Raw genomic sequence first — 14108 nt, forward strand, 5'->3', positions numbered from 1 at the left:
AGAGCAAGAGAGGAGGAAAATCGGATTATAACCATGAACTCTTACCCGTGTGAAGTTACTTTTAGGTGATCTAAAAGAACCTATGGGCAAGAAAATGCTATCCTTCCAGAATTGGCAATGGAAAATGAGTGTTGTGAGTATATATCCGTTTACCAGCACTTTGTACATTTTTACCCTCTGGCTTGTTTTAAACACTTGAAATCACTAGTTTACTTGTATTTTGTTTTCTATCTTCTTTCTATTTTGTATAAATAGGACTCTGAGCTCTAGAAGTCAGGATTTTGTTCACTATCTGCAAACTAAGCGCTCTTCTGAAGAAATGATGTTTCTTGAAAAAAAAAATCTGTCTTATTGCTTCCTCAAAGCTTGTTTTACCCTATGTCTATGCTTCTCCCACATATTGGCTAAAATCTGTCTATCCTCTGATATGCCTGCATAGATTCACATTATTTCCAGACCGTCTTGGTAAGAGATCTCTGAAATAAACTGGTCCTGCTCAGAGTCTAGGCAGTACCCAAACAAATTCCATTTTACAACAAAAAGTCTTATCTTTGACCATGGGATTATCCTCACACAGAGTGCAAGCCAGTAGTACCGAATTATAAAGCCACCTGATGCAACCTAATGAAATTATGATAGTTTGAATTCAGACATCAATGTTGGACTTGAAATAGGAAACACACACCTGAGTTTTTTAAATGTCTTAAAATGATACTTCTGCTCAGGAGAGTAGGAACAAGCCCCAACATGACTGTTAGCTCTTGATATGATAGACAATCTTGACCTAAGCTTGACTAAGAAGAGGCAATTCTATACCCAAATGATCCCATAAGAGGGAGAACCTGAGAAGCATTACTCAGGAGGGCTGAAGGCAACAGTTGCTCATTGTCAGCACAGATTTGCTTTCTCTTCTGGAAATCTATTTCTCCTCTAGTCAAGAAAAGCCCCAGTTTCCTTAAGGACTTGCAGGTTATTGAGATATATTTGCCTGACCATTTCTGCCATTAGAACAAACACCGTACCCCTCCTGGAGTGGGGAAAAAACTCCTCTTTGACAAAGGATCCTTGTGTTTTTCTCCTCACTGAATCTTTAAGGGCTAAGGTGATAATACATTGTACATGCACATTTTCTGTGAGGCTGGCTGACTGTGTCCCACTCTACTAGTGAAAAAAAATCTCCTTATAACTTTATCCTTGTAAATGGAAATGTGATACATAATCAGACTAAAGCAAAGCCCTTCCAATTAATTAGATGCCCCATGTTAACTCCTCCTGGCATAAACTGACCTGCTCTATTAAGTCATGGTATATACGCTAATGGAATCAATGAAACAATCATAAAAGAAAGATATTTTAAAACTTTGTTTGAAAAGAAGAGGGGAGGGATTTAACTAGAAGTTGAGTATTTTACTGCCTGGAGACTGTCTTAGGATTCTTAATCTCCTTCTTATATTGATTATAACTTTGCATTTCATCCTATCACCTTTTCTTTGTTCTACGTATTGGGTAGGTATGTGTTTCATCTTTGGTGAAGAACTTTATATATTCTTGGCACACACATATGAGGAGTACATAATTTCAGGTAATTTCCTAGACAGTTGATTGGCTGAAGCTCCATATCGCATAGACATACTAAAGGAAACGAAGATCTTCCCCTCCTGCCTCCTGTAATAATGGTCCCATGAGTTATCATGAGACAGGAGTCTGACTTGAATCTAGAAGCATCTTGAATCTGCTTTCAATGTGAAAGAGATCTGGACTATACAAATGTTGTGATGGAATCCTTCTAGGAGTGTCTTCCAACTGTTGTAATGGCTACTCATGGGATGCTGATGTCATGGGATCCAGATCCACCTGTTAACCTGAAAGCCAAGTCACTCTCGACCTATTTTTTCTGGCCCTAGAGAAGCCAGGCTTACTGAAAGTATGATCCTAATACCTACAGGTCATGGCACTATACTTCTGGTACCAGGTGGTAACTTAGAAAAAAAGAAACAAAAACAAAAAGGAATGGTGAAGTTAGGAGTTATTTTCCTTCCTTCTGTTTTCAGTATTTCCTTATACTGTCATATTACGGAGTGAATATTTACAAAACATCAAGATCATTGCTCAGAGGGTGTCCATCTGCTCCAGCACCTTATTTCCCACCTGAACTCCTGATCTCCCTATAGTGACGTCACAGGCATTTCCGCCTGGAGCCAGTTATAATTAGGGCTCCAGGTAAAAAATTAACAGCAGAAGCAGATGGGCCTGTAAGAGGTAGAGTCTGTTCAGATGTAAATTTCATCAGTACTGGAAGATTGAAGAAAACTATAGAACATAGCAAAGCACTGTCCCCAAATGAGATTTTCTGCATGATGTGGAGTTGCTGGTGTCACATTCCCTTTCTTGGGCTATCAGGGAACACTCTCCTTCCTATTCATAGGGGAAGGTGGGCTGGGGAAAAACACAACAACTGGGCCATTACAATTTAGAGCTTTGGGTTTTGAGCACAGGGATCTAGATAGATACAGCACTGCCTAGGCATAAAGAAGTGGGTGTTCACTTGTTTACCTCAAGGGAAGAGCAGCAGCCAGGCGCTGTCAATCTCCATTAGCTCCTTTCAAGAACTTTTGTGTGTGACATAAAATAAAAATGATATAGTAGTGTGAAGTAGAAGGAGGCAGTAATTTCAGATTCTTCTCAATGGGTGTTTTGTGTTATTAAGGCCCTGTATTACTGAAATCACTGCATTACTAGTTAAGTGTAAAAAATATATGGTCTTTTATTTGTTAATTTATATGGTTCCAGGAAGCCTGTGGAATCACCTCAAGACTTGTAGGAATGGGAGCTAAGGGAGAGGGATAGAGTTGCATGTAAGTAGGCCCTGAGGTCTTTCTGCATTGGCATAGCCTATCTGAACTCATCATCCTCATCCCACTCAAACTTCTATACAGACTGTCATTATGATTTCTCCCTTACACAGGGTTAGCAGATTCTATGAGCACAGGGTGATACATATCCATACCTTTTCCTCTACTCCATTTAATATATTCTAATCTCTTACTGTCTTCTTTATCTCCTTCTTTCGGTCTACTATTTTTCTTTTAAAAATTTATCTATTTGGGACGCCTGGGTAGCTCAGTGGTTGAGCCTCTGCCTTCGGCCCAGGGTGTGACTTGGAGTCCTGCGATCAAGTCCCACATCGGGCTCCCTTCATGGAGACTGCTTCTCCCTCTGCCTGTGTCTCTGCCTCTGTTTCTTTGTATCTCTCATGAATAAACAAATAAAATCTTTTAAAATATTATCTATTTATTTTAGAGAAAAAGAGAGAGAGAGAGAGAGCATGAGTGGGAGGTAGGGGAGGAGCAGAGGGAAAAGAGAGGGGATCTCTAGCAGAATTCTTGCTGAATGCAGAGCCCAATACGGGCTCCATCCCCAGATCCTGAGATCATGACCTGAGTCAACATCAAGAGTTGGCTGCTTAACCAGTTGAGCCACCCAGGCAACCCTCCAATCTATTCTTACAAAGAATTTCCAAAATTATTTTCCTAAAGGTCAGTCTTGGTCATAGCTTTCCCTGACTCAGATCATACCCACAGCACTGAATAAAAATTAAATTGGCAGTAAAATTTCTTTGAAAATAGTTTTAAAGTAGCTACTGAAACTGAATATATGCTTAACTTCTGACTCAGCAACTCCATCCTTAGTTGGGTAGATACCTAACAAAGATGCATATATTTATTTGTCTGAGACGTGCACTAGGATGTTCATTAACAACCACTATTCATGATAGTCCCAAATCAGTATACAAATGTTTATAATCAGTAGAATGGATAGATTGTGGTATATTTATTAACACAGAAATGAATACTATAACTATACATGAAAATAATGATGATTATAACAAGCATAATTTTGAGCAAAAAAAAAAAGACCAAAGAAGTACATATCATATCATTCCAGTCACATAACAAAAAATGAAAAAAGCTAATATACACTGTTAGAAGTCAAGAGAGTGGTTATTCCTATACTATTATAAGTCAGAGGGTTGGGAAAGGAAGAGGATAAGTGGAAAGCTGATGGATACTGATAATATTATGTTATTTAATGTACATATTAGCTACATGGTTTTTTTCAGTATGTGAGAATTCATTGAGCTATACATTTAAGACATGTGCACTTTTCTATATGCATATCATTCTTACAAAATAATTTAAGTTAAAAAACTAATGACATAGCATTCAAAGCTTTTTCTCAATTTTGCACTAGTACTTCAACAGAGGGGGTAGCACTTTGTTCATTTTATATCTCTGAATTTCTACATTATGGTAGCTATTAAATAACTTGTTTTAATAAAAAATAAATGGATGGGGTAATTCCAGAAATATGACAGTTGTGGTAGCCACACAGTCTCTGGTCTTCCTGAATTCTCACATAAAAAAAGAGAACCTAGAGATAAAAATTAAAAACCTATGTACAACATTCTTAACAAAGCTGGGTGATAAGGTATCTAACATAAACCCACTTAGGGAACAGAAGACTGACAGTGCAAAGATCTTACTGGCTGAATGGAAGGAAGCAGAAGGAACCAATGGGTATGTGATGAACCTGAGAATATGAAAACTCCAACACATGAAACAGGACTTCGCTGAAAAATGTGATGAGTAAATTTAAGGACTCCAACAGTAATGAGTATGAGAGACCCTTAGGAAGAACTGAGGGGGCTGGGACAGTCTAACCCTTATAAACTCATGAAACCCATTTGCCTCACATGGAGAATAATCTGTGAGGAATGAAGACTGAAGAGGACTGGCACAACAGAGAAAAAGGGGTGATAATATTCAAATAAAAGTGAGTGGAAATAATAGCACCAGGAAGTCTCAGAATGTGAGCCATAGTATTTTTGAACATTCAACAACAATAACAGAGGACAGAATTTTGTGGGGAAAAAAAAACTATTTGGATGTACTTCTAAAATTTCAGGAAAACTAAAATCCATTAATCTGAGCATTGGAAAAGCATAAAATCAAATTCCATACAAAGTTACTATGAAAACAAAAGGAAAAAAAAAACAGGATAATATCCCTATATATAATGAAATCATCAAACATGCTCAAACAAAAAGAGAAGGTAGGTGAATTAAAACTGTAAAAATAACTCAAAATTAGCACATATATATAAATTATTAAAACAATAAAAAGAAATAAGAATTAGAAAATTCAGAAATGAGTTATAAACTCAAAAAGAGAAATATAGAAAGGAAGATTAAACTAGAAGGACAACAAAAGAGAATGATCACACCAAATAATGCCTTAAATGAAACAGCAGGTGTAAAGAAAGAAAATGTCAAAAATATAACAGAAAGAGTTAACAAAAATTTGAAAGAAATGGCAATTATTAACGATAAGCAAAGACGCTCCAACATACAAACAATAGCATTTTCTGAAGAAAACAAAAATAAATGCTAATGAACACTAAAAACTTTAGTTCATGAAAAATTTCATGGAAAAAAGAAAAGAGATTCAAGAAAAAAATTATCATCAGATATTCCGAAAGATAGGTCTTATGCCAGAAGAATGCTGAATAATATATTTTACACATACAAGGAAAAAAAATGGAACAAAAACTTTATAACAAACAAAACTGATTTTAAGTTAAAAGACACAGATTGTGACTAGCATGCATGAATTCATGTCGTATTGTCATACTGTCCCCAAAAGACCTTCTAAAGGAATTTACCACAGAAAAAAACCTCAGAGAACCAAAATTACTAGAGACACCAGTATAATAGCTGGTACTATTACATGTATAGCTACTTGTAAAACTAAAGCTAAATGGGGTATAAAGGAAGAAAGTCATGATTATATAATCTGAAAATGTAGACTTACTATGACTTTAATGTAATAAGAGGAGACTAGGGATAAGATATGCAAAAAAAAGGGAACTGTTCTTTGGTAATCACAGTAAGAAGTGATGTCATTACTCCTGCTATTCTAAGACAATAATGTGGGTAAGGTGGATAAAGCAAACCAAATAACTACAGAACATTCTACTATTCACTGTGATTATGTTCTTGAGAACCAAAACTCTTACTGTGAAAGGAAAAACGTAGAGATGTAATGGTCAAGAACTGTGACAGGTCTGAGATTTTGCCCTAACTTGAAAGCTAAGAGGAAAGCCATCACAGCTTCACGGATGCTGATGGAATGCACTTTTAACTCACCACCTATTACTTTATTATTTATAGCAAGAAGCATGAGCGTTAGTGTTACATTTTCATTAATTCTCCTTGTTCCCTAAAACCCATAATAGTGACACAGAGGAGCCTAGATCTTTGCACAATGCAGCAAGTCTGCATCACAGTCAAGTAACCTGGAATTTGGGGAAACTGAATCTTTTACAAACTGGTCTGTAAGCAAACCAGCTTAACATCAGGTGATCATTTTTAGTGATTTAGTCAAATACTAGTGTAGGTGTTGTATAGATACAATTCACAGCTACAGTCAATTCACCGTAAGTAAAAGAGCTCACCCTTGATAATGTGGGTCGGCCTCACTCAATTAGTTGAAGGCCTTAAGAGTAAAAACTGGAGAGCAAGAAATATTGCCTCAAGACTGTAACATCAACTCCTGCCTGAGTTTCTAGCCTGCTCTTGGCCTGTTCTAGGGATTTTGAACTTGCCACCCCCAGAATCACATGAGCAAAATTCCTTATTTTTTTTCTTAATATATCTATCCTATTCATTCTCCTTCTCTTAAGAACCTTGGCTGATTCACTAGCCTTTATCCTAGTGATAAAGATTTTTTTTTTTTATCCTAGACAGTACACAAATCCACCCTTTGTTCAAGAGAGAGACATTATCTTTATCTTTTTTTTTTTTTTATGGTAGTCACAGAGAGAGAGAGAGAGAGAGGCAGAGACATAGGCAGAGGGAGAAGCAGGCTCCATGCACCGGGAGCCCGACGTGGGATTCGATCCTGGGTCTCCAGGATCGCGCCCTGGGCCAAAGGCAGGCGCTAAACCGCTGCGCCACCCAGGGATCCCACATTATCTTTATCTTTTAAAGCTGCGTGCTATACAAATATCCTTTAGAAGATAGTCAAGAACACATATGGTCAGTATCTCTGCTCTCAACATCTTCAAGAACAAAAGAAATCCATGGAAAATTATCTCCTAATAGTAATAGGGAAGTTAAGCAAAAGTATTATAGTCCTAAACTTTAATTGGAAAGATCTGTATGAATTCACAACATATCATATATATATATATTTTTCCCCCCTATTTCTGTCCATGAAAAGGTTAGAAGACTGTGACCAAACTAGTACCAATAGCAAGTCCAGACTCTGTTCTTAAAACTCTATTCCATTAAAGGAAACTGAAGCTTCTTGGATAAGTGGCTCAGCCTTAACTTTGGCCTCCAATATCTTGACATAGCAGAGAACATGGAACATATCAAAGACTACCAGGGTGATTCCAAAAGTACATGGGAACCAATTCAAAAAGACACCTAAATGGGACCGATAATTTGAGCTTTAATAAGAATTACAGTGGATTCATATTCTAGGTAATTGGTTGCCTTTTGAAGTTGACAGGGAGCCAATTCATTATTTTGAAAACTGGATAAATAAAAGGAAAGACAGGACATTACCCTGCTTTTCTTAAAAGAACTGATAGTCGCATTGGATAATCAAGTGATGTGCCACAAGTTACAAAACTAATCACTAGGAGAAGTAGAACTAGGTCCAGTTCCCTTTCTGATGAGTAAATCTGCATCTATATGCTATATTTAAACTTCTGATATGCCCCTGACAGTTTCATTTTTTTCTTAATGGCCTGAGGTAAAATATCTCAAATTCTTTCTATGTTAGAAAATGGCTTTAGTGTCAGGATAGACTAAATTTTGGAATAGTAGTAAATATCCCCCAAACTTCAATGGCTTACCAACAAAGGTGTATTTCTCACTCCTTCTATCAGATTCCCCAAGAGTTCTGTTCATTGTGAACAAACAACTAGAGAAACAACAACCTTGAACAGTGTTAACTAGTTGTACTGGAGGGGAAGAAAGCTTTAACAGTTCTCACACATACAATGCATAATTGAATTCTTTAATATGGAAGTAAACTCATCACTTATATTTTTAAAAAACTAGTTGTACTGGCCCAAATAACCACAAAGAAGCCAAAAATGCAATCGTGTGTGCTCAAAAGGGAGGAAAAATTAACACTATTGGCAAACTGCATTAATGATTCCCAAAATATTTAAATTACCACTTCTACATCTCCCACAATTCTATGTCCAGAAATAGGAAAAAAAGACCAGAGTCATCAATGTAATACATCTCAAACAGGGCAAACCACAATGGTTTGTGAGCAACCATACACGAAAAAATGAAGATCCCACCCCCGTGTACCAGACGAGAGACCCAAACTCTCATGAATTCATATGACATTAAACAAATGAAGATCTGAGGACAATGTCTACTCTCCAGTTAACACCTGTCTACCGTTCTGTTGTGTCTCACTGACAAAATCACACGTTATATGCTTTGCCTGGATCCCATCAGCTTTTCTCTGTGTGCTCCTGGTATTAGAAGACCCAGTCCTTGTCAGCAGCATATTTTCCTCTCAGAATGTGCTTAAAGCATACAGTAAGTAAATATGCCCTTCTAAAGAAATACTATAAAGCAGCTTTCTCCATAGAAGCAAAGGAGGTGAGCTTGGTAGGTCAAAGTTATTTCCTACAAGTGGTTAAGAAAGGCCAAGAGGTAGCTGGCTGTTACGTACCTATTTTGGATTCCTAAGGAGAATCCCACTGTCCCTGTAGCCATAACCTACTTTTTTTTTGTTAGGTCCCCATCTTTGTAATCACACAAAGAACTTGGACACACTGGTAAAGGAACCAAGTTTCACACCAGGACACCAGGATTATGCTGTCCCTCTCTCTCCAGCCTTCTGTGACAATTTCATTCAGCCATTCCCATTTCACTTCCTCTTACACCTCTGTCTGCCAAATAATAATAACCTGATTATGGTGAGGGAATTAACCAGGGCACAAAATAGTATGCATGTAAGATTGTCTATAATCATGCAAAATTAGATATGTGATGGAAGACAAAGGACATTTTTTTTCAAATTTTATTAGGAAACCATTGACATGAGCCACTGTATACACTTAAGGTGTACAGCAGATGGTTTGATTTACATATATTGTGAGGTGGTTACTGCAATAGTTTCAGCTAACATTCATCTTCTCATAGATATAATGAAAAGGGGAAAAAAACAGGTAAAATATTTTCTCCTTATGGTGAAAACTCATAGGATTTACTCTCAACTTTCCTGTATATCATCCAGCAGTGTTAGCTCCAGTAATGTTGCACCTCACATGCCTAGGGTACATTTAGCCTATATCTGGAAGTTTGATACTTCTGACCACCTTCCTCTAGTCCCCACCTCCCTTCGCCCTCTGGCACAAATCTGTGTGATCCCACTGATGTGTGAAAAGGAATTTTTAAAATGAAATGCTTGTCTTTAGATATTTTAAACTTCTTAAATTGAAAATCATTAAAATAATTGAAAAATAATTATGTAATACTAACATGTGTGTTACTTCTCTTAGGAATATTTCCATCTGAACAGATGTTTTCATTTTTCCCCTTTCCTAGAATTGTCAAAACAGCATTATCTTGCTGGTCTCCTCCATTTCCTTCTGGGGATGACACTGTGCTACCATGGGAGGACTCTATTACTGTCTGGAGAAACCCAGAGAGGCACAGCATCAGTGTTTCCTCCAAACATTTTCTCCAACTCCTTCTCCAACCTGCACCTAGAGTATCAGAGGACGCTTTCCTGGGGAGAACTTGCATAGAAACCAGGAGCTTCTATACACGTAAAAGCAATGCCACATACTGAATTCTTTCTCCCTATTCAGAGATTCACAAACAGGCAGAGCTGGGAGAGGTCTTCGAGATCATTTGCAGCACACCCTCTGCCTTTTTGAGGCACTGTAGACACTGTGGGTTGGCTAACTCAACACATAATCACAATCCCTTTCTTCTCCTTGCCTCCACCATGGTGACTGCAACAACTAACTGCTTATGCCTCCCTCGCAGCTGGGCTATTCATGTGATTTTGTCAAATGAGTAAATGTCTTCAGGGAACTTCTGAGATGGCTTCTCCTTTTGCTGATGAAAGGTTCAAAAGCAGAGGGCTGCTTCCCTCCCCTTCTTCCTGCCCTAAATGCAGACTTAAGGCCCGGAGCCACAGCTTACATATTGAGACAATAAGGCCAAGGCCGGAAGAATTGTAGATGTGCTGGCCCTAGTGCTATAAAGCTACTGAAACAGCAGCAGAGGCTACCAATGGTCAGATACCTGGTTACAGGGGAGAGTCACCTCTATTTGATAAAACTATGACTGCTCCATTTTTCTGTTTCCTGCTGCCGAAGTATTCCTTCAGGAAATTAAATTCCAAACAGGTAAAATGATTTAACTAAAGGCATGCGGCTAAGTTATTTGCAGAGTGAGGGTTGGAATCCAAGAATAGAGACTCCCAACTACACCTTCCCTCCACAACACAGCCCCTCTGGAAACACCATTTTGCTGCAACTGCAAGTGAAAATGGGTTAAGCTGATTCATGAGCCCTCTGCCTACCTCGATTTTTGGTCAGAAAAATTGAAGATGCACTTAAGGAGAAGAAAACATAAGAATGCCTAAGTGCGTATCTGACATAAGCTATACTCCCATAATGGGAAACTAGCAAAGATTATTTTCCTTCTTTCCCTCAAAGCCAATGAGGATATTTAATTTTTTTTCAAAATAATTGACTTAAAAATGGAGGAAGTTTAAAATTTGAGTCTAGTCTAAATTCTCTGCTATTTTCTCAGTACAAGCAAAGTGAGAAAGAAAACAGAGACACTTAAACTCATAAATTCCCTTACTTTATATTGGACAGCCTGGTTTATCAGAATGATTTGATAAGGCTACTAGGGATGTGAGGAAACACAAACCTCGTCAAATTTACTAGAACAGAGTGGACTGCCCAGGGAGGAGAATAGTGGGGGCAGGCGAGAGGCTGACATTTGGGTGGAATCTGGACTTTGATCAATGAGTATATGGTAAAGAAAAAGAGCTACAGGGATCCACAGGAGTAAATAGGAATTAGGGCACTTGAAAGAAGCCTTATAAGGGACTATAAGGGATGTGAAGGGACTCTTGATAATAAAACTGGGAAATATCTGGACAATATGTCTGTAGGCTGAGGCTTATTATAAAAAAGACAGTGAAAAATCCTCCAAGGAGGGAGGGCTGAAGGCTTTTTAACAGCATGGATGCCCACTGCTGTGTTCCATTTTTAAGTTACATCACGCTGTGCTGAGAAATTACCACTTGTATCTCACCTGGATATTTGGGAGATGTATGCTACAAACACATCCTTAAATTGATAGCACTTTAAAGAGTTGGGAACATGATATTAACAAAGTCCTGGAAGACCTCAGCATTTCCAAGAACCACTCATTTCTTAACCTAAGGCTGGAACCAAGTCATGAGAGGATATGAGGAAACACAAACACTTTTGCCCAAATACAAGAGAAGGAGAGAAACTAACGAGAAGGAAGATGGTGGAGAGTGGAAGGGAGGCTGACACCTGGGTGTAATCTGCATGACATTGGCCAATCAGACAACATCTCTGGCCTCACAGTCATCATCTTTAAAATAGAGAGTTATTAATGATTTCTAGGATCCCTTTACGTTCTGCAGCTATATAAATTTACTTTTTGAACAGCCCTGCTGTAAGCACTGTTCAGTAAGGGAAAGTTCCAAAAGCTTAGTAGGAACCATAAAAGCCTGGAGATCAAATTCAGAGACAGGAAGCAGAAATAAGCCAGGTCCAGAGGACTGGGTCGTAGTTCAGAGTCCAGGATCTCAAAGTTCAAAAAAACAAGTGTGAGTAAGGAATCTGCCTAGAAAACTGGCACATGGAAGGATCCCAGCTAGGAAGAGTTAATGTCATAATTGGTTAGGAATCCAAGCCAGGGTCTTGGTGACAGCAGTGGGCACTAGATGGGAAATGAATATTAATTTAAGCATCTCTGAAATATCTCCCCAGCTATTCAATAGCTTCTCAAGGGGAAAGGCTCTGCATCAGCTAAAGCAGAACAAGACCAAGGGAAAGAGGAAAAACACTGCAGGGAAAAATAAATGGCCTGAGTCGGTCTCTCATCTCCAGAAAGGTGCCACTGAAGGAGTCAAATGGCAATGTATTCATATACATACATACCCATTCCATACCTATAAAAATATCCCTGTGTCTTAAAGGAAAGGCGTGGGCTGTCTTAGCACCTTGAGTTATCAGGAGACGGAAACAGATGTACAGCAAGTTAATGGGTTGGTTTTGCCGCCTGCATTGTCCTCTCTCTCTTTCTGCAGTTGGATTCAAGGGAATATTTAGCATAATATATAGCAACGACTCTCTGTCCTACAGTACAGCAGCAGAAAGGGGATATTTACAATTGAATAGCAGTCAGTATGGGGCCCTATGGAGCAGAACTACTGCAGTCGGTTCATTATTTACAGTTCCAACAACAGAGCTCATTATTCCCCTTGTGGCTTCTCAGCTGTCCTGGCAAGGAAGCAGTCCCGGAAAGGCTTCAACAGGGACCCTCAAATGCTAATGGCTCCCTCTAAGTAACCAGGTTGACCTTACCTATAGACAGGGCAAGTAACTTCCAACCTGCCATACTCTCAGGGCCCTCCAAAGATCCTTGAATCAAAAATAACCCCACCGCTACCTGCTACCTGACCCCGATGCCTGAAAATCTTCTGTAGCATTGTGTCCCTTTGAGTTCAGATACTCACTGTTCCCTGTTCAAAAGCAAATATATTTCAAGCCAGTATAATCTATTAATATCTCAGTGAAAACTTACCAGATCCTATATAATTTTAAATCATAAATCTTCTGAGTTGGGCAGGTGCACAACGGTCCTGTAGAACAAGGGTTAGCTAGCAAAGTAAGGCCCACAGGCCAAATCTAACTCGCCATCTGTTTTTATGAAGTCGGACTGGAACACAGCCACACTCTTGTCTACATATTGTCTATGCCAGAGCTGAACAGCTGCGACAGAGGTTGTTTGGCCCACAATGAATGGCATATTTACTCTCTGGCCCTTTACAGAAAGTTTGCCAACTTTGATGTAGAACTACCCTTCTGTGGGTAGAGGCTTGGAGAGGGCGGGGGCTTGAGGAAAGCGGAGTCTCAACCCTATCTCTGGACTCCCACCTTTTCCTTCCATGATGTCACATTGTCTCTTAGAGTCATCTATGAAGTCAGAACAAATAGCACGTAAGATGTAGGAAGGCCAGAGGGGCTCTCCTGGGAACAGAGCACACTATCATATGGTTCATGGATTCTGGATTCTGTGAGTCAGTTTGCTTACTGGGTGGGGTTTTGAGCAATTTAGCAGTTGGACACTTTTTGTAGATCATGAGTTTTCACTGCAATCCAGTCAAGGGTTTTGAGACTGGAGAATGATTCTTATATAACAAATTGAAAGGCTGTGCATCAAGGAACCTTGTCTTTAATATCTGATTGTGTTCTCTGATCAGGCCTCATAGAATCAGAAACTCTGCTGGTGTAGAGCGTCTTTTGTGTGTCAGTGTGTGTTTTGTTTGTGAGTATGCATTCTAAGAAGTGAAATTTGTTTTAAAAAATTAAATCTTATGCAGAAGTTCAACAGGTAACACAAATAAAATTAGATATATTTTAGGTTTTTCTTGCATGGATATCCCTAAGCACCTAAACAGAAAAATAGCACCTTATGGGTCACTTTGAGAAAATTCGAACTTATTCTAGTTGTTACCCGAGTCACATCATCCTCAACAATTGGACTTCCAGCCCACATCTGATTGACCCCAGGGAAAATGAACTCATTAATTCATACCCATAGCCACACACAGACATACTATATACATACTATATATACACCCCTCCCCCACATCCTTTTTTATACCAATTTTACTTTTGGAACATTTCTTTAACTTGAACTCAAATATCCCTCCCTATAACTTCTTTAACATTATTCTTGCTTTCATTTCTCTATGTTTTACAAATCACAACGTGATCCTCGGACA

At 38.6% G+C, this 14108-nt stretch overlaps 1 long non-coding RNA gene across 1 annotated transcript in view; it reads right to left on the reverse strand.

The window, feature by feature from the left end:
* Nucleotides 1–13244, reverse strand: part of LOC140613203 (uncharacterized) — a 30849-nt gene extending 17605 nt beyond the window's left edge. Inside the window, exon 1 of the long non-coding RNA XR_012014386.1 lies at nt 12905–13244. This is a non-coding gene — a long non-coding RNA (uncharacterized lncRNA). The remainder of the gene's footprint in view (nt 1–12904) is intronic.
* Nucleotides 13245–14108: the final 864 nt, after the last annotated feature.

Source organism: Canis lupus, chromosome 1 (genome assembly GCF_048164855.1).
Source record: "Canis lupus baileyi chromosome 1, mCanLup2.hap1, whole genome shotgun sequence".
Classification (NCBI taxonomy): domain Eukaryota; kingdom Metazoa; phylum Chordata; class Mammalia; order Carnivora; family Canidae; genus Canis; species Canis lupus.